We start from the raw sequence: 21444 nt of genomic DNA on the forward strand, positions 1-21444 counted from the left end.
TGTTTTCGCTGTTTTTCAGTTATTTTAATTGTAGATAATATTTCTATCAAAACGTAACATCATTTACTTGTAATTAATTTTTCTTAATTTTTTAATGAATTAGCAAATAAATTACGCTAATGTTAATGTTTCTGATACCAGACTGTGATATTGATCTTGATTTCTAGTGTAAGTCATAAAGTAAGCTATCCTTTATGTAGTTTGAGAAAAATATGAGTGGGTGATTGGCCTTGAGCTTCAAAACAAGAATAGAGGGATTTGTAGTGGTAGAGACAGACTCCACAATTATAGCAGGAGCATATGTATCACCCAACATAAGTATTGGAGATTACGAGAAGTATCTGGATAGTATTCATAGAATACTTTCTTGTGAGAGTAAGAAGGTCATAATGATGGGTGATTTCAATTGTAAATCGAGGTTAGCTGGTAGCTCCTATAATAACCGGATAGGAGAATTACTTGCAGATTTAATGGAGTCGCTTGGATACTATTGTATAAATGATAATACTCCGACGTTTGTAGCTCGAGGCCATTGCTCAGTATTGGACTTGGTCATCATTGATGGCAGATGGGGAAGTGATCAATATGAGTGGCATGTTTTAGATCAGGACATTGCAAGCGATCACTTTGCTGTTAAGTTAATAATGAAGGATGGAGTATTTGTAACCATGGATATACAGCTTCCAATAAGACCTTCGGCACAACAGACTGAAAGAATAGTAGAAAGAGTCGTATATAGGCTCTGTAATATATTAGAGGCAACACCTGATACTCCAACGACGATCATACAGCAGGAAATGGACAAGGAAATTAGAGCCACTAATCGCAGGGAACAAGTATACTGGTGGTCTGATGAAATAGCGGGCTACCGGAGAGCATTACAAAAAGCTAGAAGAAAAAACAAAGGCTTAGAATTAGAGGTGGTCAGGAATATGATATGGCAGTCCACTCATATGTTCAAACGAGAAGATTGCTAAACAGGTCCATCAAAAAGTCGAAGAGGGATCATTGGATGAGATTGTGTGAGGACTTGGACAAGGATCCCTGGGGCCAAGCCTACAAAATAGTAACGAAGAAATTCGGCAGGCGTCTACCAACACTCAGTAAACGTCAAGCAGAGATTCAGTTTAAAGAACTTTTTCTACGTGAAGAAGAAATTGGAGTTATTTTGCTAGAGTTTGAACGTAGACGATTTACGCCTGCCGAGTTGGCTTGTGCAATTGGACAGCTAGGTAATAAGAAGAGCCCTGGCATCAATGGCATACCAGCAGCCATACTGAAAGGCTTAATAAAGAAGTTGCCTTAGGAAATGACGGACTTGGCCAATTATGGGCTTGAAAGGGATTCTTTTCCCAGATGTTGGAGGGAGGCCAGAGTGGTCTTCATCCCAAAAAGAAATGATGAACAAGTTCAAGTGAAGTATAGACCACTTAGTCTATTGAACAATCTGGGAAAGGCGGTTGAAAAAATGGTGGCCGCCAGAATTATTAGAGAAGTTGAAGAAGGTGAAGGGATTAGCCCAAATCAATTTGGTTTTTGGAGGGGACGCTCCACCGTATTAGGTGCCAACAAGGTAATAAATTGGTACATGAAGAAAACTTGGTACATGGAGAACTAGAAGAATTCCGATTCTTGTCTCCTTAGACGTTAGAAATGCTTTCGGCACAGTAAAGTGGAGTCAGATTCATAGGGCATTACAGGCAAAAAACATCAGCCCGTACTTGAGGAGACAGGTGGCGAAATACCTTTCAGAAAGGTACTTACGTTATCAATTAATAAATCTAAGTTCGTCACGTTTACTGGTAGAAGAGTTATAGAACGTCTGAACATTGTGGTGAATGGACAGCAAATAATGGAGACAAGCTGCCTGAAATATATGGGAATTCTCTTTCAGAGAAATTGCGCCTTTTCTGAACATATTAATAGTATATGCAATAAAGCGGACAATATGATAAAAGGGATAATTTTAATAATGTCAACAAAGAAGGCTCCTAGAACGACCAAAAGAAAGGTGACAGCATCGGCATTTGTATCATCTTTATTGTATGCAGTGCCTGTATGGTGGACATCATTACGAATCAAGAAAAACAAAAAAATACTTGTGAGAACGCATAGGAGGCTGTTGCTGGGAGTGGTTTCCGCTTACAGAACAGTCTCCTATGAGGCACTTTGCGTCTTGGCAGCAGTACCTCCAATCGACTTAATGGCCCATTACAGGGTAGAAATATCGCAAGGACTAGAAACTCAGGAGGCTAAGCTTAGGCTGATAACTAGGTGGAAAGAAAGGTGGAGAGAGGTAGGACCGCTAGCAGAGCAAAACAGCTAATCCCTGACCTTCAGTGTTGGATCAATAGGAAACACGGGGAGGTGGACTTCTTTTTGTCGCAGTACTTTGCGGGCCACGGTAATTGTAATTATTACCTTCACAGATTTGGGAGAAGACAAACGCCGGACTGTATGTACTGCGGCATTGAGGACGATGCAGACCACACCTTCAAGGAATGCATCAGATCGATACAAAATAGACGGGACACAAATTTATCAACGATGAGACCTGAGGAGATTACGAGTAACATGCTACATAGTGAGGACAATTGGAAAAGAATTGAAGGAACTATCAGGAATATCTTAACAGTAAAAAACGAAGACGAGAAGAAACTGGGCTTCTGAGTGAATAGATTAGGGTAGGGTGGATAGCCCCAGTGGTGAGGGATGGCATGCTTAGGTGTGTCAGTTCCAAGGATCCACTGGGGACTCCGAGGGAGAAAATGTCTATACAAGTGTAAAAGACCCATCGATGCGTCACGACTTTCCAAGGTTCTCAAGGACCTTTCCTACTTTCAAAGGACTCAAAAGACCTGACCGGTGGGCCGACCTGCCTTGCCGGACATACAGCTGGTAGGTGGGAAGGACCATTAGAGTATAACAGGCACTCCCCTAGGTGGCGTAATAACAACCAGTCGGACCGGCTAAGGGGAGCAGAGTCAAAAAAAAAAAAAAAAAGGTATGAATTTACTGACTTAGCATGGCGATTTGTTAAATTGGAATGCACAATTAATAAGAGGCAAATAAGTAAATGTTGGCTGCTATCAACCTAGCTGCAAATCCAAGCGGTCCTCAAAGTTGGAGCTGAAGTGCGAGACTAGAGTTATATTCAGCTCCCGAACAGGCTAGACCTGAGGTTCTCTGCGACATTTTTCCTCACTGGGAGCACTTCAATCTCTAAATTAATATGTTTTCGTGGCATGAATTTTAACTGAATTATTAATATGTGGTCGTAGCCTGAAATTTATTGAAATGGTTTTTATAATGGGTACATACAGTTTAGATGATGATAGAATGTGTAGATTTAGGCGCGGGGTCGTTGATCTTCCGTGGGTTTAGCAGTTCTTGAGGGCTACGTGGTAGAGTTAGGTGTCTGATGTCTTCTTCGAAGGCAAAACTTTACCAGGGCGGAATTTACCGATGTGGATGACACTCGAGACTACTGCATCGGTGGCATCTCATGTGGCCAGACTGATGACTATAGAATATAATCAGTTTGAAGCAAGAAGACGTCCTCCGATTAAGCCACTCATGGATAGGAACGGAGAGGGTGATGTGGCAATCAGACAGGTGATGGCCGGAGATGAATATCCGGATGACAAGAGAACAACAGGTGGGTGTTCTTCTCCCTAGGGTGGGAATTGAAAGTTCACTGCTAGTTCGTATACACTGGATTCCTGACGAAGCAGCAGCTCCAGCAAAATTATTTAATAAAGTTCATCGTCATTATTGTGGTCATGCAGTTTTCATTCCTCAGTCGTCAGTCTGAGTTAATTAATTGTAACGTACTCGAGATTTATATATATATATATATATATATATACTGAGAGAGAAATAGTGGGAGAGAGAGAGAGAGAGTGAGTGAGTGGGGAGAGATAATAATAATTACAAACTTTTTAAATTTTAATTTTTTGAATAATATTTGCACAAATATTCCTTTATTAAATTAATTTGTTATTATCCTTTAATTACTTATTTTTAATATAAAAATTTGTTCATTTCCAGGTACCCGTATATATCTCTAAACCTGATAATGTCAAAAGTATACCTCTCTATCAATCATACAAGTTCACAGTCGGTGGTTATCATTTAAAAAGCACAAGTAGTAATCAAATTACTGGTCTGAGGTATTTAGTGACTCAGAAACAGTTAATAGTATGGTAAATATTTTTTTTTTCTGATAGATTGTACTTATTCGCTTTTTTTTAATTATAAATAATTATAATTATTTATATTCTTAAAGATTTAGTTATTTAATGCTCATTAAATCTCAAAAAACTCTACCAATTCGTAAATTATTACGTGTAATAAATTAGCGTATATTTCTGGATTACACAACCAAATCAAAGTTTAATTTCTTTGAAGAATATGCCTTATTTCCACCGGTTTTTCATTAATATTTAATGGGTCTTCAAATTTATTCTGTTATGAAGGTTATCAATAAATACATTATATTTAACAAATGCAGCCATTTCATTGATAATTACTATGTAGAGATTATTTTTTTTGGATAAGTCAATGAAAATGTTTTAAAATTTTGAAATAAGAAATTTCTTAAGGCTCACCAGTTGAGTTTTACTTTTTAAAAATTCATCATTTACAATTTTTAAGAACTTGTAAATAAATAGATTTTGGAATAAGTGTTGCTATCCTTCTCCAATGTCTTTCACATAGGCAACAAGAAAGACGATAAAAGTTAGCCAAAAATCCTATTCGCCCAATATCTCTATGAAATACTTACAGAAATAATTTTTACATGAAATTTTAACAAATAAAATTATTTAATTTCTGATTATTTCATACAATCGATTTATATAATTTTATTTTTATATCGTGCTTTTCTCTTGGTACGAATATTTATTTTTGTAATAATTTTACGCAGTACTGTGTAAACTGTTACATTAATCTTTAGATAAATTAATTTCTTTTTCTGATCTTCAATCATTTGGCTGGATTGATGCATCTCTCCAAGCTTCCCTATCTAGTGCCAGTCATTTCATTTCGATATACGCCTTGTATCCTACATCCCTATCAATTTGTTTTACATATTCCAAACGTTACGTACCTGCACAATTTTTTCCATTTACATGTCCCTCCAATATTAAGGCGACTGTCCAAGATGCCTTAGTATGGGGCTATAAGTTTGTCTATTCATTTACCTACATTTTTCCAAACGCTTCCCTCTTCATCAATTTGCTGCAACACCTATTCATTTGTCACTATGTCCACTATCTGTTTTTTAACATTCTTCAACAGCTTCACATTTCAAAAGCTTCTAATATTTTTTTTCCCAGGTATGCCAATCGTCCAAGTTTCACTTCCATATAAAGCTACAATCCAAACATATACCTTCAAAAATATTTTTCTGACATTTAAATTAATTTTTGAGGAAACAGAATTATATTTTTGTGTGAAAGCTCGTTTTTCTTGTGCTTGCGGCATTTTATATCGCTCCTGCTGCTTCGTTCGTCTTTGGTAATTTTACTTCCCGAATAACAATATTCTTCTACTTCAGTAATCTTTACTCCTCCTATTTTTATGTTCAGTGATCCATCTGTATTATTTCTACTACATATCATTACTTTCGTTTTGTTCTTGTTTATTTTCAAGCGGTAGTTCTTGCGTAGGACTTCGTTCATGCCATTCACTGTTTCTTCGAAATTTTTTTTAATCTCGGCCAGAACTACCATATCATTAGTAAATCGTAAAATCTTTATCTTTTCGCCTTTTACTGTTACTCCGGATCTAAATTGTACTTTAACTTAATTAAAAGCTAGTTCTATATAAAAATTAAAAAGGAACGGGATTAGGGTACATCCTTGTCGGACTCCCTTTTTCATTTCAGCTTCTTTCTTATGTTCTTCGACTATTACTGTTGGAGTTTGGTTCCTGTAAATGTTAGCAACTGTTCTTCTGTCTCTTTATTTGAAACCTAATTCTTTTTAAATTATGAACATTTTATTCAAGTCTACGTTATGAAATGCCTTTTCTAAATCTGTACATGCCATGTATGTTGGCTGGTCCTTCTTTAATTTTCATTCTACCATTAATCTGAATGCTAAAATTGCTTCCCTTGTTTCTATATTTTTCCTAAATTAGTATGCCCACAATCATTTTTTTTTTTTTAATCTCCGTGCTGAATGACAAATTTTATATCGTTTAAAATTGCCATGCTTGCCCGGAATTCACACCTGGGACCTCTGGATGAAATGCCGAGACGCTACCACTCGCGCCACAAAGACCGGCAGCAATTTAATTTTATAAAACTACAAAGTAAAACAACAACATTTTCGAAACAATCGCAAATATGCAAATCACCTTATCCGTTTATCTGTAGAATTACCACGACGCTTAACTCCTGGAGAAAAGTTGGCAATCCTTTTATCGAGGCCATGAAAATACTTGTTCGTATAGATGTGATGCGATTCATGCAAGAATCAGACAACAACGCTAAGGCATGTAAGAAGCCGTCGGAGCTGAGTGTTCAGTTTTGCTAGCCGAATAACGTATTCATATTGTTGCAATACACAAATAATTTCTTCAAAATTAAGGCACTATAAAATAATTTGTGTTATAATACATTAAAAAATTTGAGAACCGTTCTCTTAATAATAATCAAAAGATTTTATACTAATAATTCTGCGGTACATTATGCATAATACAAAATTGTTATACATTTTGTTCTGCAATGGTTTTTTAAGGGAAAATTAAATGCCAGTGACGCATTTACCATAAAGCAAAACAAGCAGTTGCTTGAGGCCTTACTTTGACAGGGGACTCGAAGTAAAAAATTTTGCTTCACAAAATGAACTTTGATGATGTCATTCAAGATTTTGCACCAGAAAAAAGTAGGAAGAAATTGTAAATGTACTTTACATAAAACTGTAAATAAAATAAATATTTATTTGATCTTTCTTTTATTAAAAAAAAAAGAGAGAGAAGACAAAAAGTTTATCCAGGGGGGAGGGGGCCTCAAAAATATCGATTTGCTTGGGCCGTCATCCAAGGTAATTCCGGCACTCGTAAATGCATGATAAAATACTTTGTATTATACTTTATCAAAACATTTGAGAACCCGTGCGCTGATATACTAATAAAAGTAATAAAAACTATTGTACTAATAATTTTGTATCATATAATACAAAATTGTATTTTCCTTTATTGCAAGAGTGCTTTTGTATTGTGCAGTTGGTCTGCGTTACAGAAATGGTACGCGTAGTAGTTTCAAAACCGCTGTATTAGAGTAATATTTATTCACGACAGGGCCAGTTCTTGAAATGAATACAGTGAAAAAGTCACTTGTAGTATTGAATATGTTTTATTAAACGATTTTATATCAGCATATATTTTTACAAACAAAAAATGCCACGGCAAAAAGTCTATTTACAAATTCTAGAAAAGCCACAGTAATTCATCTATGCAAAATATAGTAGTGATTTTTAAATTACGGGTCGGCACTTGTTTCTACGTCCTCGTATTTCTCAGGTTTGAAATATGAAGTCTTTTCCGTTCTTTAAAATCACCTATATATATGTTGCTTTTATTTCTGTCACTAAAACACCTTTCTTGCTCTGTAGAAATTGCATTTATTTTGGGAAATGATTTAATGATAATCAAGAATGTATGTGATTTCATCTTTTTCATTTCTCTTCAATCTTTTTCTTTGTATAATTACATTTCTTTGTGGTTTTTGTGTCATTTCAGAATCTTAGAATATGAAGGGAGCTGTTTCGTTTAACTGCAAGTTGTTAGTGTAATAAAAAGTAATCACTGATATAGGATATATATTTATATATATATAATAAAATACTATAAGAAAATTATTATGTTACAGGGAAAAATAACTATATTGTAATAAATATATATATATAATATATATTATAATATACCTCTTTTTCTTCTTTTGTTAGTATAATAATTAATCAATTTTATGATATAACATAAATATCTTATTACAAACAAAATTGTTGTTTTTTGTAAGGGAATATATAATTTAATAGTTTGTTTATCCCTTTATATCAAAGAAAAATTGGAACATTGACTTCATAATCTTTTTTAAGCCATCTGGTTACCTAATTTAAAAATCGCCATCAAAATCAGATATTTAACAGCATATTTTTATACTAAAAAGTGACTAGATGTAAAAAGTACTTTAGATGTACGTAAATGGTTGGAGTTCAATTAACGACACGTTTCAGGAATGATCTTCCTGAGTCCACACGAGATTTCGTTTTATTTACAAGCAATACATATCATACTCATCTCACAGGTCTATGTAGTTGCTTACTACTGTTCACAAGTTAAAGAGATTGTAACGTGCACATTAGGCATATAAAACAAAATACCGAGCTACTTTTTATTAAATTTCTTAGTGGGAAAAAGCTCAATCGAGATATTTATGGAAACCAGTTGTTTGAATAATTTAGTTATAAGATATCAGAAAATGATTATTGACAATCTTCTCCTACATAAGATCTTTTATTAGCCATCTTTTTCTTAAGCTGTAAATTTAAGAAAATACTGTAATTGATCTTATTCATTACTATAAAAACCGACAGTTTGGCCATTACTAAACAAGATACCTTTTAATCAATTCCGTTAGAATATGAATTCAGAGATTCCTGCTTTTTAGTTTTCTCAATAATGCAGATAACTTATTCCTTTGTTCATTTAAAAAAGAGTAATATTAATGTTTTAAACATTTAATGCAGAAGAATCTATTTCTGTACGTTTTATATAATATTTCTTTATTTCAGTTTTTCCCAGAAGAATAATTATAAAAGGTAAAAATGGATAAACGAGAGAAACATACAGAAGACCGCATTGATATTTGATTATTAGCGTTTTATATGAAAAAAAAAAATTGTAATTGATGTATGTTTATCTGGATTGAAAATTATGAATATATATAAATTAATTTATTATAAATCAGAATTTGAATTTACCTTTAAAAGTAATAATATAAAAAATGTTTTTTTTTTGAATTTATAGATTTTTTATTTATTTCCTATCAACAAATGTCTTTCAGTTGAAAAATTATTGATATACCTTGCGAATATCAAAATCAATTTAATGGATTTATGATGATAATTCAAGACTCTGCAGTAAATGCGTAATCGGTCGTTCAATAAATGAAACGTGAATATTATGGTGGAGCCAGTACAAGTAAATTTTTTAGACTTTTAGTGTAAATCGCTCAGCACTGACGTCTTCTATTCCAATTAGGGGTTTGGACAAATATTAAAAATTTGCCTACTACATATTAAATAAATATAGCGGAACAAAGTTTTAACCCGGCCACGGAATAATAACTTATTTATTCGATTTAGATTAAGTATCACTTCTATCCTAATCTAAATATTTATCGATAATTGAGTAATGTACGAGTTCGAGATATATTTTTTAAAATACATTACAAAATAAAAAAAAAGTTAAATTAAAATAAAGTAAAACAAAAAAAAAATAAAATAAAGTGTTATGGACTGTTAGTATTAATTTTCCATCTACCTCTTATATGATTCATTTACTTTTTTATTGAAAACCTGTATTTTTAATATTTCACTGTTATGATGTCGGTGTTCAAAAACTGAATGATTGTAAAATCATAAAAAAATAATGAATTTTCAAAACCAGCATATTCGTATATCGTGCGCTGTATGAAATCGGCTTATTACATACCTTCTATATATATGTCTGGCATTTCCCTAATTATAACTTCTATAAGGAATACTGTATTAAATATCATGCAGAACAAATCTGTTGAATTTTAATGATTTATCTTTTGTTTATAATATTTATTTATTTAACGTATGGTATCAAAACATAACACCAATTACTGTCAAAATTACAAACAAAGATTTAACAAACTAATATAAGCTACTGATTCTGGAGTCGCCATCAGGAAATCTTCAGGATTCCCTTCATAAACTGTCCTAGAGCAAACTTCCGTGATGTGTCTGACAGTTTTCATTTTCACCACACTCACAAAGGGGCGTCGGTGTTTTACCCCATTTACACAGGAAATAGGCTCATTTACCATGCTGAGTCCGTATTCTATTTAGCGTTGACCATGTCTTACGTGGATTGTTAAAACCCGGCGTCCTTTGAGTAATACATGGGATTTGTTTATCCTGCTTTGTGGTCCATTCTCGTCGCTAGGCGTCAGTTAGGTTAAATCCGTCCTCTGTGGCAGCAATTGTTGTTTTGATAGGTGGCTCCCTAGATCGAAGGCAATCTCGATTGGCATCCTCAATGTCCTCATGTATTGGCAGGTTTCGATCGTCCATAATCGTCTTGTACTCTCTTACAAGAGCGTTCATACGGCGCAGGTTCGTGGGTGGCATGTGGCTCAATACCGGGAGGCATTCCACGGGAATAGGCCTGATAACCCCGGCAATTATTCTCATAGTGTTATTAAGATGAACATCAAATCTATGAATATAAGGGCTGTTAAGTCACACTGGCGAACAATATTCAGCAGCAGGGAATACCAGGTTCAGAGCCGATGTGCGCATAGTGGAAGTCGAGGCTCCCCACGTCGTTCCACAGAGATTATGTATGATGCTGTTTCTCACTCTCAATTTCCCTGCAGTTTTCATTAAGTGCTCCTTAAATGAAAGCGTTCTGTCAAGTGTCACGCCTAGGTATTTCGGTGTCTTATTGTGAAAGAGCCATGAATCCTCGAATAGAATTTTAAGCTCCCTGTTAGCAAACTTGTTACTCCTGTAACATGAAAAAATTAATTTTTAATTGTTTTTAAAAGAAAGGAGATGTTAACCATCAAAACACGCAAAGGCAGAATATCACTTGTCTTATAGAACATATTGCCTGAATAAAGTGCATTAATAGAAACAGTTGCAAGAAAAGAACCTTATACACTATCTCAACAAAAACTGTGAAAAATCTATTTTTCATCAGTTTGTGGCATAACTGAGAAATTTTGTGCATGTCATGTTAAAAAAGTAACAGGCCTGTATCTGTTGACCAATGAGTTAAGTAACTGTAAGCAGTAAGTGAAATAAGAGAAAAAGATGCCAGATCCTCTATTCAATCTTTTCTGACCTTTGAATCACAATTTATTTACTTATATAAAATACACACACATATTTACTCAATTTAAACAAAAAAAATTTACTGTATATACATTTAAACACGAGTGAAATACAGAAGTGCTGATTTGCATAGTTATTTAGGTTACAAAGTAGAAAACATTTTACACATCAAAATTATTTTTACTTTCGAATAAAGTTATATATAACCGATATGTATCACTCATGTTCAAATAAAACAAAATTGGACATCATTACATTCAGCGAAATCAGAATGTTTTCTTCAATGATCGACTTCAATAAATTGATTCAGTATGTATGTAACTTATTCAAATACATTAAACAAGATTACACCCGTATATGTGTAAATTAATCAAAAGATTCTACCGAATTTTAAAAATAGACCGTAATCTAGAACGATGCGTCCTAGACGATTTTTAACGCGATTTTGAAAGGCTTGACCCTACGGGTACTACCAGATTTTGTTTTGATTTGATTGCCAGTAGTTTCATCCGTCTAAGTTCGGCTGTTCTCAAGATACGCCCTTTTCACAGCAATTTATGAAATTGGTACCTAAGTGAATTGAAAATTGCACTGTTAACAGTTTTAATCACTTTTAAATTAATTTTAAAAATATGAAATCATTACTTTCAGCGAAAGTAAAATAAATTAATTAAAATTTCTACTTATTAAGGTTGTTTAATTACTTTGCCTGTTAACGGCGAGTAAGCCACTACATTTTTATGTATTATCAAACAATGTGCGATTGTATTTGGTTTAAAATTCTTTTCAACATCAATATTAATTTTCAAAATCAATAACCCCCATTTTTATCGATTCACCCTGTCGCGAACAATCAATCACGTACAAGGGATATTTGTTTTTATCATCTGAAACGTATATGGCGAATCGGTCAATTTATAATACAATTGTTTAAACTCTAGATTTCTCTGAAAGTAGTGATGACAAAACATCATGTTAAGATTTACACAATTATGGTGTCATTATCCATCTTATCAATAAACATTATACAACCTTCATTACTCATCATCCCGCTTTTGCTGAAAGTAATGATGCCAGTTATAAAAAAAAAAAAAAATTTAAAAGTAATTAAAACTGTTAACCGAGTTAGTAAAAACACATTTTCATTTTATTTCATTATAGTGATTTGAGCAAACAGTCTTTAACCACCATGTCTTGGACCGTCTTCAAATCTTTAAAAATGTCAAATTGTGAAGTTTAAATTATTCATATACAAACCAGAAATTACTAAATCTAATGGATTTTGTAACCTTTTATACAAGTTTTTATGAATTATTTTGCTACCTCCAATCTGCAGGACCAAAGTAACTATTAATGTTTTAGATTATTTAAGTACTAGTGGATTTGTACCTTTTGAAACGATTGTATATTAATTATTTTGGGAGACTAAATTTGCGGGAACAAATTATTCTATCAATTCTAAAATATAATTTGCAAAAATGTCTAATATCTTCTATAAATTGAAAAGTTTAAATTATTGTAATAATATTCCAATGTTTTCATCTACAAACCAGAAATAATGGATTTGTACCCTTTAGATTAACTTTCGTTATATAGATTCACTTTGGATTCACAATCGTTATATAATATATAGGATATTTTGTTAGACCACCAAATGAATTGAAAAAAAAGAAAAGAAACTAGTTTAAATGTATTGTGTATTTGCATCAATAAACATATCTTCTGGTAATAATTATAGTTATTTCATGTTTATTATCACATCATAAAAAAAAACCCCTCGCATATGAGGGGCGGCTTTATTATTATAAAACGCCATCAATTCTTTTGAATCTTTATTATGAAATTAATAAAATGATGCAAAATAGGCGTTATCGAATTCAAAAAGTAGAGCTTATAAAAACAAAAAATGGTGATTCAATTATTGCCACAATTGAAGGATTTGGAAAAATATTTTTACCGCAAAGGTTCAATGATGTTACAGTGTCAGATTTAAATGAAATTAACAATTCTAAAGACGTTTATATAATATACAAGGGTATGAGAAGAACGGCCAATGATCATAATTACCATGATTTAGAATTTACATGTGGCATTGATGCTTGGAATTGTAAAAAAGGTTAAAATAAAATAGTCCAATATTTTAAAAATTATTTAGATAATTTTTCATATGCTATATTTGACGATTTTAAGCTAATTATCGACACGAATACGGGTTGTTTTAATGCAACAAAATTATGTCAGGTTGGAGGGAAATGTTTTTATAATTGGTTTCATAATAAAGATTCAAAAGAATTGATTGCGTTCTATAATATAAAGCCGCCCCTTATATACGAGGGGTTTTTTTATGAGGTGATAACAAACATGAAATAACTAGAATTATTACCGGTAGATATGTTTATTGATGCAAGTACACAATACATTTAAACTAGTTTCTTTTCTTTTTTTTAAATTCATTTGGTGGTGAAGAACTTCACTACCAAAATAACTCATATAAAATCATTTCAAAGGGTACAAATCCACTAGATTTAGTAATTTCTAGTATTTATTTCGTAGTAAAGAATCTACAAAATTGTTAGAATATTTTGGTCCGCAGATTCGAGTGACCAAAATAATTCAACAGTTTATTGTTGAATTTTACAGTAATAAAGCGATTCCTCATATGTGAATAATCGCCTATACGAGAAACGATTTAAAAATTGGATTCAAAATAAAGAATATGAAATTAATCGATGGGGCAAACACTATTTATGCAGAAACTCTGGCTCCTCGGTATTCCGATGGGCCAAACTACTACATATGTAGTTAATAGTCTGTTAGTCTGTTAGTCTGTTAGTCTAGTTATAGACTATTAGTTATAGTTAATAGTCTGTTAGTCTAGTTAATAGTCTGTCAGTCAGTAGTCTGCGTCTGGCTGCTGTACTGAACAGACGTGTGTCGCTCTATTCGCATTCCTGTTCAGAGTGTAGTAGATAAGCAGTTCTTATCTTAAATACACAACTGTATATTTTCTTGAACAATTATGTTGTATTTTATATGCCAGTGTTAAATATTTTATTATATTATAATCCTGTTTGATAAAAAATATTTGAAAATGAAGAAGTGCAATACCTGTGAGGGAGAATTACCGATTGATGGAACATACATTATTTGTCGTTTTTGTTTATACGGTTACCACCATAAATGCGTTGGAATTACGGAGAATACATATCAGCGAATGTCGCAGAAAAAGAAAAAAGAGTGGATGTGTTGTGAGTGTCGCAAATCAGTCAAATCTACTGACAACAAATCAGTGGATTCGACTAAAGAAATATTAGATTTCACCGGTATTAATGAATTAAAAGTTATCATTTTAGAACTCAAAGCAGAAGTCAGAGCTTCTTCCAGTAGGACCGAAAATGAACTTGGTAGGCTATCCCTGTTCTATGACGATATTAAAAATGAAATTAGTGAATTACAGAAATCTAACAAGGATCTTCTCCAAGAAGTGAAACAACTCCGAGAAAGCGTAACAGAGAAGGATAAGAAAATCGCTTCGCTAGAAGAAAAAATCATACAACTCGAACAATATGGAAGAAACAAAAATATTGAAATTCACGGGCTAAAATTACACCCCGATGGAAACCGTAAGGAAAATTTACATGACTCTCTTCAGAAAATCGCTGACAAACTAGATATTCCTTTCAGCTTGGACGGTGTGGAAGCGGTTCATAGACTACCTACTAGGAGGAAGACTGATTCACCACCGATCATAGTGCAGTTTAGCAGCAGAAAAATGCGAGATTTCTGGATCAGCAAAAAGCGCGAGAAGCTAACAAATAATATGGTTCTTGCAGATGGTAGTGACAAAAAAGTGTATATTAATGAAAATCTAGTAACATCAATAAAAGACTTACTTTATAAAACGAAACAAAAAGCGGGTGAACTTCAGTATAAATTTGTTTGGGTACGAAATGGTAAAATATTTGTTAAGAAAAGTGAAGATGTGTTTGCTATTAAAATTAACACTGAGGCGGATCTGCAAAAAATCAAGTGAGTTATATAAATTTGTAACTATGATAGCGTTATCCCTAAGAGTATAATAGAATTGTTTCGTAATAATATTATTATGTTCATTACATTCAGTTCTGTAAATGTAAGTTCACGTATTAGTTATTTCTATCATTTTATTGCATTTTATATTTATCATATTCTGTTATTGATGACTCAAGATTCTTGGTATTACTGTTCCAGTATTATAAAAAAAGGAAGACCTTCACTTAATTTAATTTTATGCCAATTCAGCAGCTACTTTTCTATGTTTATAAGCATCAGTTTATTTCTTAAAGTGAATAATAGTTTAATGAAAAATATTTTATTTTTAGAAACTGGCTTTAAATTGATAAGGATAATTGACTTGCATAACGATGTATTTCTCTTGCGAGCCTATCTCAAAAATGTTATCTCTGTTATGGTGACGACATTGTTATCAAATAATATGATACTGATGTCATTAAGTTACACCTACGATCTTATTCGAGCGTTTGTTCTATCGAATATATGTTCTCCCACCCCTTTAACAAAAACGGTTATGCTGTGTTTTTGCGTAGATAAGACATTAGTCATAACAACGATTAGTATTAAATTAGTCTTTACAAATAAAATTTATATGTTTCTAAATAAAATGTTTTTATTATGTTTACAAATTGTATAATCTTATAATCTGTATAGCTTATGTAATCTGTGCGTTTTAGACATATTTTCGAATCCCTATTGAAATGGAAAACATTAATGAAAATAATATTTTTAATGGCCGGTTTTTGGCTATTGATAATTACTACTCGAACCTAGACGAATTTTCGCAAGATTACTCCTGTTTATCGAAACTGAGTATACTTCATTTAAATATTAGGACTATTCGCGGTCATTGGGATGAATTCTTGATTCACCTAGGTAATAGTAACGTAGATTTGATAGTTCTCACGGAAATAAACATTACGGATAATGAAATAAGTTTAATTAATTTTTATCAGATTAATGGCTATGACTCCTATCACTGTGTCCGGAATATTAGGTCTGGTGGTGGTATTTTAATTCTTTGTCGTAGCACACTCAGTGCTGAAAGAATAATGTTGGATTTGACTGTCTCAAGTTGTGAACTATTATGCATTCAGGTTTCAGTGAAATTGGGCGTTAAGACCGATGATTTTACGATAATATGCTTTTACAGACCGCCAGATTTAAATGTTCATGAATTTTTACATGATCTTGAAAATATTCTTCATAATTGTAATAATAATAATGCGGTCTTAATCGGAGATATGAACATTGATCTTACTAAGGAAAATACTGTAGTTAGTTACTATCAAACCTTATTACATACAACGGGATTCATGTGTTGCATATCTGATATAACGAGGGAGGAAATAAGAGATGGGGTAATTGTTAGATCTTGTATAGATCACATTTTTATTAGAGGCTTTCCTTATTACGTTTTTTCTGGAGTAATTGAAACTAAAATTTCTGATCACTATGTGACAATAGCAGATCTGTTGTACAAGAATTCATCCCGACGATCGATGGATGACAGTCTTGGTTCATTTTACTTAGATAATGCCTTAATTAGATATAAGTTAGATAGCATAAATTATGACACCTTAGGTAATAAGATGGATAATAATCCATCTGCGTATGAGAAATTCGTTGATATAATTAATTCTGTGTATAACAGTTCTTTAGTTCGCAGAAATACTGATAGGATTAAAATTCAAAATAGAAAAAAACCATGGATGACGGATGACATTCTAAATAAAATAAAGTATAGAGACAGACTGTTCAAAAAATGGAAAAAAGCACCAGCTAACCTGGAAATTCGAAAAGATTACATATTATATAGAAATAAAATTAATATTGAAATACGAAAAGCGAAGGAGAAGTATTTTAATGATAAATTTAAAAATTTTCAAAAGAATGATATTAAGGGTAACTGGAAACTACTTAACTCTTTGATGGGGTTACCCTCTAAGCGTAACTTAGACGATACTATAATTAAATATGTAAGCGGTACATCTAATAACGCGGGTAAGGTCGCTGCAGACATTATCGGTAAACACTTTGTAACTTCAGTAGATGATATTAAACATAATTGTATACATAAGTTCTTGAAATTCACGGGTGGCAATTGCATGCAGCTTGTGTCTTTTCATTTACCTTTAAGTTCTCCTAAACAAATAGAAAATATAATTTCATCTATGAATGATAAAAAATCGCCAGGTGTAGATGGCATACGAATCAAAGATTTGAAATATGTCGTTAATAAAGTCAGCCCTTTAATTTCAATTATTGTAAACAATATAATTAAATCAGGGAGGGTTCCTGATCTACTGAAGATGTCTATTGTTAGACCTATCTATAAAGCTGGTTCTTTTAAAGATTTAAATAATTATCGGCCAATTTCTATACTGTCATGTATCGAAAAAGTTTTTGAACGGTATGTCTCTATGCATATTACTAAATACCTTGATGATAACAAATTAATCAGTGAAACTCAATATGGTTTCAGAAAGGGGATTGGGACTAACGATGCTATAAATGATTTATCTGATTTTGTCAATATTAACTTAAATAAATGTAACCATGTAATCTTACTTTTTTTAGATTTTCGTAAAGCTTTTGATACGTTAGACCATCATAAACTTTTAGATGCCCTAAATAAGCTAGGGTTTAATGGCCCTTTTAATAATATGCTACAAAACTATTTAAGTAACAGAAAACTTATTGTTAAAATTAAAGATAAATATAGTGATAGATACGAAACGGATAGTGGCGTGCCTCAAGGGTCTATCTTGGGCCCAACACTTTTTAATCTGTACGTTAATGATATGTCTAGCGCGATCTCTAATTCATGTCTGTTGCAATACGCTGATGATAGTGTTTTAGCATTTGGACATAAGCGATTGGAAGAAGCAGAGTTTTTAATGCAAGAAGATTTTAATAATCTATTAAAGTGGCTTCATGACAAAGGCCTAATTATTAACGCTAAAAAAACTACTGTTTTACATGTAAGATCTCCTTATCTTCAATCCCAAAGACCAATAAAAATTATTTGTCATACATGTGACTGTATAAAAAATTACCACATAAATTGTAATTGTGAACATCTCCAGAATGCTGACAAATACAAATATTTGGGTGTACATTTTGACTCTTTTTTTAGATGGGATCACCATATAAAACATATATGTAAAAATTTAAGAGTGGTTGCTATGAAATTCCACCACATCTCACCCCTATTACCAATTCACTGTAAACGCTTACTCTATTCATCCTTGTTTGAATCTGTTATTCGATACGGCTTGACAACATGGGGATCAGCCGCAGACTATCTCATAAATAAAATAAATTTAATACAAAATAGGGTCCTCAAAGATATTGCTCTTTATGATTCTGATAACAATTATGACACTAATTTAAATAATCTTACAAGGTTTCTGTCAGTTAGAGGTCTATTTAAATTCTTAATTATTTTTAAGAACTTTTACAACAGTGAATACAGGGTAAATATAGAAAGTGGATACAATTTGAGAGCAATGAGCTTTATCACAGATAGATATAATAATACTTACGGTAAACGATTAAAGAAGTACGTTGTTCCTGCATTACTTAATTCTTTACCGAATCACCTCAATAATGTAAAAATAAAAAAAAATGATTTAAAAAAACTTCTCATTGAGTGGGCATTAATTATAACGTAATAGGTACTAACAGGATTCATGTTGGATTTATACTGGCAGTCCAGACAATTATAACATGATTATAGTTATTATTTTAATGTTGATAATTATTGTAAATCAATAAATAATGTATTGTTGAATGGTTAAAGCTTAGTTATTTATTTTCTTTATGTAATTGTTGCAACAAGATATTAATTGTGTAATTCGTTGTTGTAAATTAAGTATAGTTTTGTTTCTTGAATATAATTTTAGTTACTAAATCTAATACATTACAATTATTAAAGAAATAATTTGTTCATTAGTTTTTAAATATTTAGTCTAATTTTGTAAAATTAATTTTTATAATTATACTACTATTATAAGTATTATAAAACTAATAATATCTTAGTTGTTACATAAAATTGGTTATTACATTAACCACTTAATAATGTAATAATATTCTTTAGTATATCTGTCGACAGACTTAGGTCTGACGGATGACCATGTAAGTTTTAAATTGTAAATAAATAAATAAATAAATAAATAAAAAATAAAAATCAATTAGATTTTGTAATTTCTGGTTAGATTTAAACTTTTCAATTATTCGGGCCGAATTTGGTCTAACAAAATATCCTATATAACGATTTTGAATCCAAAGGGTACAAATCCATTATTTCTGGTTTGTAGAAGAAAATAATGGAATATTATTACAATAGTTTAAACTTTTAAATTTATAGAAAATATTAGAAATTTTTGCAAATTATATTTTAGAATTGATAGAATCATTTGGTCCGATTCAAAAATTGAAAAGTACCGTTCAGGGTTAAGCCCATCAAAATCGCGTTAGAATTGGGCTAGGACGCCCCGTTTTCGTGATACGGCCTATTTTTAAAATTCGGCAGTATCTTCTTTAATGTATTGTATAAGTTACTCAGTTTCTGCTGTAAAGTGAAGGGGGGGAGATTACAGCAGTAAATGAGGTGGTGTTGGGGGGAATCTTCTTTAATGTATTATAAAAGTTAGTGAGTTTCTACTGTAAAGTGGTGGGCGGAGAATCGACCAATCAGCGCTTGTGAAAAGAAATCTCAGTTTCTGCTGTGGTGGAGGTTATTACAGCAGAACCCGAGGTTTCTATACTACTGAAGTGTGAATTTAATTATTATTTTAAATTAATTTTTTTGAAAGAAATCAAAATTCCTGTAATTTTAGTAATTTTGTCACCGCAAAAAATCAACAGGGTTAAAATTATTAATCTACGGGTTGTTTCTTTTGTATTACTTTCAGAGGATGTGTTTAGTTCATTCTATAAATAGTTCTTTTGTAACTTAGTTTAACTGATAATTAATTATAATCATACTTATATTTCATTTTAAACTCATACGTCTATAAAATATGTTAATTTTGATAAGTCCTATACTGTTGTTTTGATAGGTAACTTGGTCTCTGCTCACTCAAACCCATATTAAAAGGCTCTATACTATTCAACATAATTTTTTTAGAATAATAGTCATACAAATGAAAATTTGCAAGACCCTTTTATTGACCGCAACTATCTAATCCTTTCTGTATTCCGTCTCTTGAATCAATGACTAATTCCATTGATCTAAAATTTATTTTTAAATTACGTAATAATGTTAATGATTGTAACCGACTAGAATATTTAAACAGAAGAGAATGTTTGCTATTAATCTTTATTAATTTAATTAAACACGAAAAATCCAGTTATAAGAACGCACATACGAAACTGATTTGTTTTATTTGAACATGAGTGATATATATCAGTTATTTATAACTTCCTTCTTCAGTAAAAATAATTTTGATGTAGAAAATGTTTTCTACTTTGTAACCTAAATAACTATGCAAATCAGCACTTCTGTATTTCACTCGTGTTTAAATGTATATACAGTAAATTTTTTTTGTTTAAATTGAGTAAATATGTGTGTGTATATGATATAAGTAAGTAAATTGTGATTCAAAGGTCAGAAAAGATTGAATAGAGGATCTGGCATCTTTTTCTCTTATTTCACTGACTGCTTACAGTTACTTAACTCATTGGTCAACAGATACAGGCCTGTTACTTTTTTAACATGACATGCACAAAATTTCTCAGTTATGCCAAAAATAGATTTTTCACAGTTTTTGTTGAGATTTTGTGTATAAGGTTCTTTTCTTGCAACTGTTTCTATTAATGCACTTTCTTCAGGCAATATGTTCTATAAGGCAAGTGATATTCTGCCTTTGTGTGTTTTGATAGTTATCATCTCCTTTCTTTTAAAAACAATTAAAAATTAATATTTTTCATGTTACAGGAATATATCCGAGCATTTCAAATGAAATCATCTTCACAGTTCAAATGGCCTCTTTTCTTTACATGAATAATTTGTTCCTTATAATTAGTGTATTCCTTTGCAGAAGCTTTAAACATGTTTCTTTTCATCTCATTGTTACTATATTTTTCCCCACTTTTTCTACATTTTCTAGGCCTAAATCATTTTTTTAAGTTTTTTTACCATGTGTATTTCTAATTTCATATTTGATGTAGAAAGCCCACTTACACTGAAAGTGCTGAAAACCGTTTCATACAGTTATTCAGTTGTATACTTTCCTCATTATTTTCTCTAATTTACTGCACGATGGCCCAATTTAATTGGAGCAAAACA

Source organism: Lycorma delicatula, chromosome 1 (assembly GCF_047948215.1).
Source record: "Lycorma delicatula isolate Av1 chromosome 1, ASM4794821v1, whole genome shotgun sequence".
NCBI classification, from domain to species: Eukaryota; Metazoa; Arthropoda; class Insecta; order Hemiptera; family Fulgoridae; genus Lycorma; species Lycorma delicatula.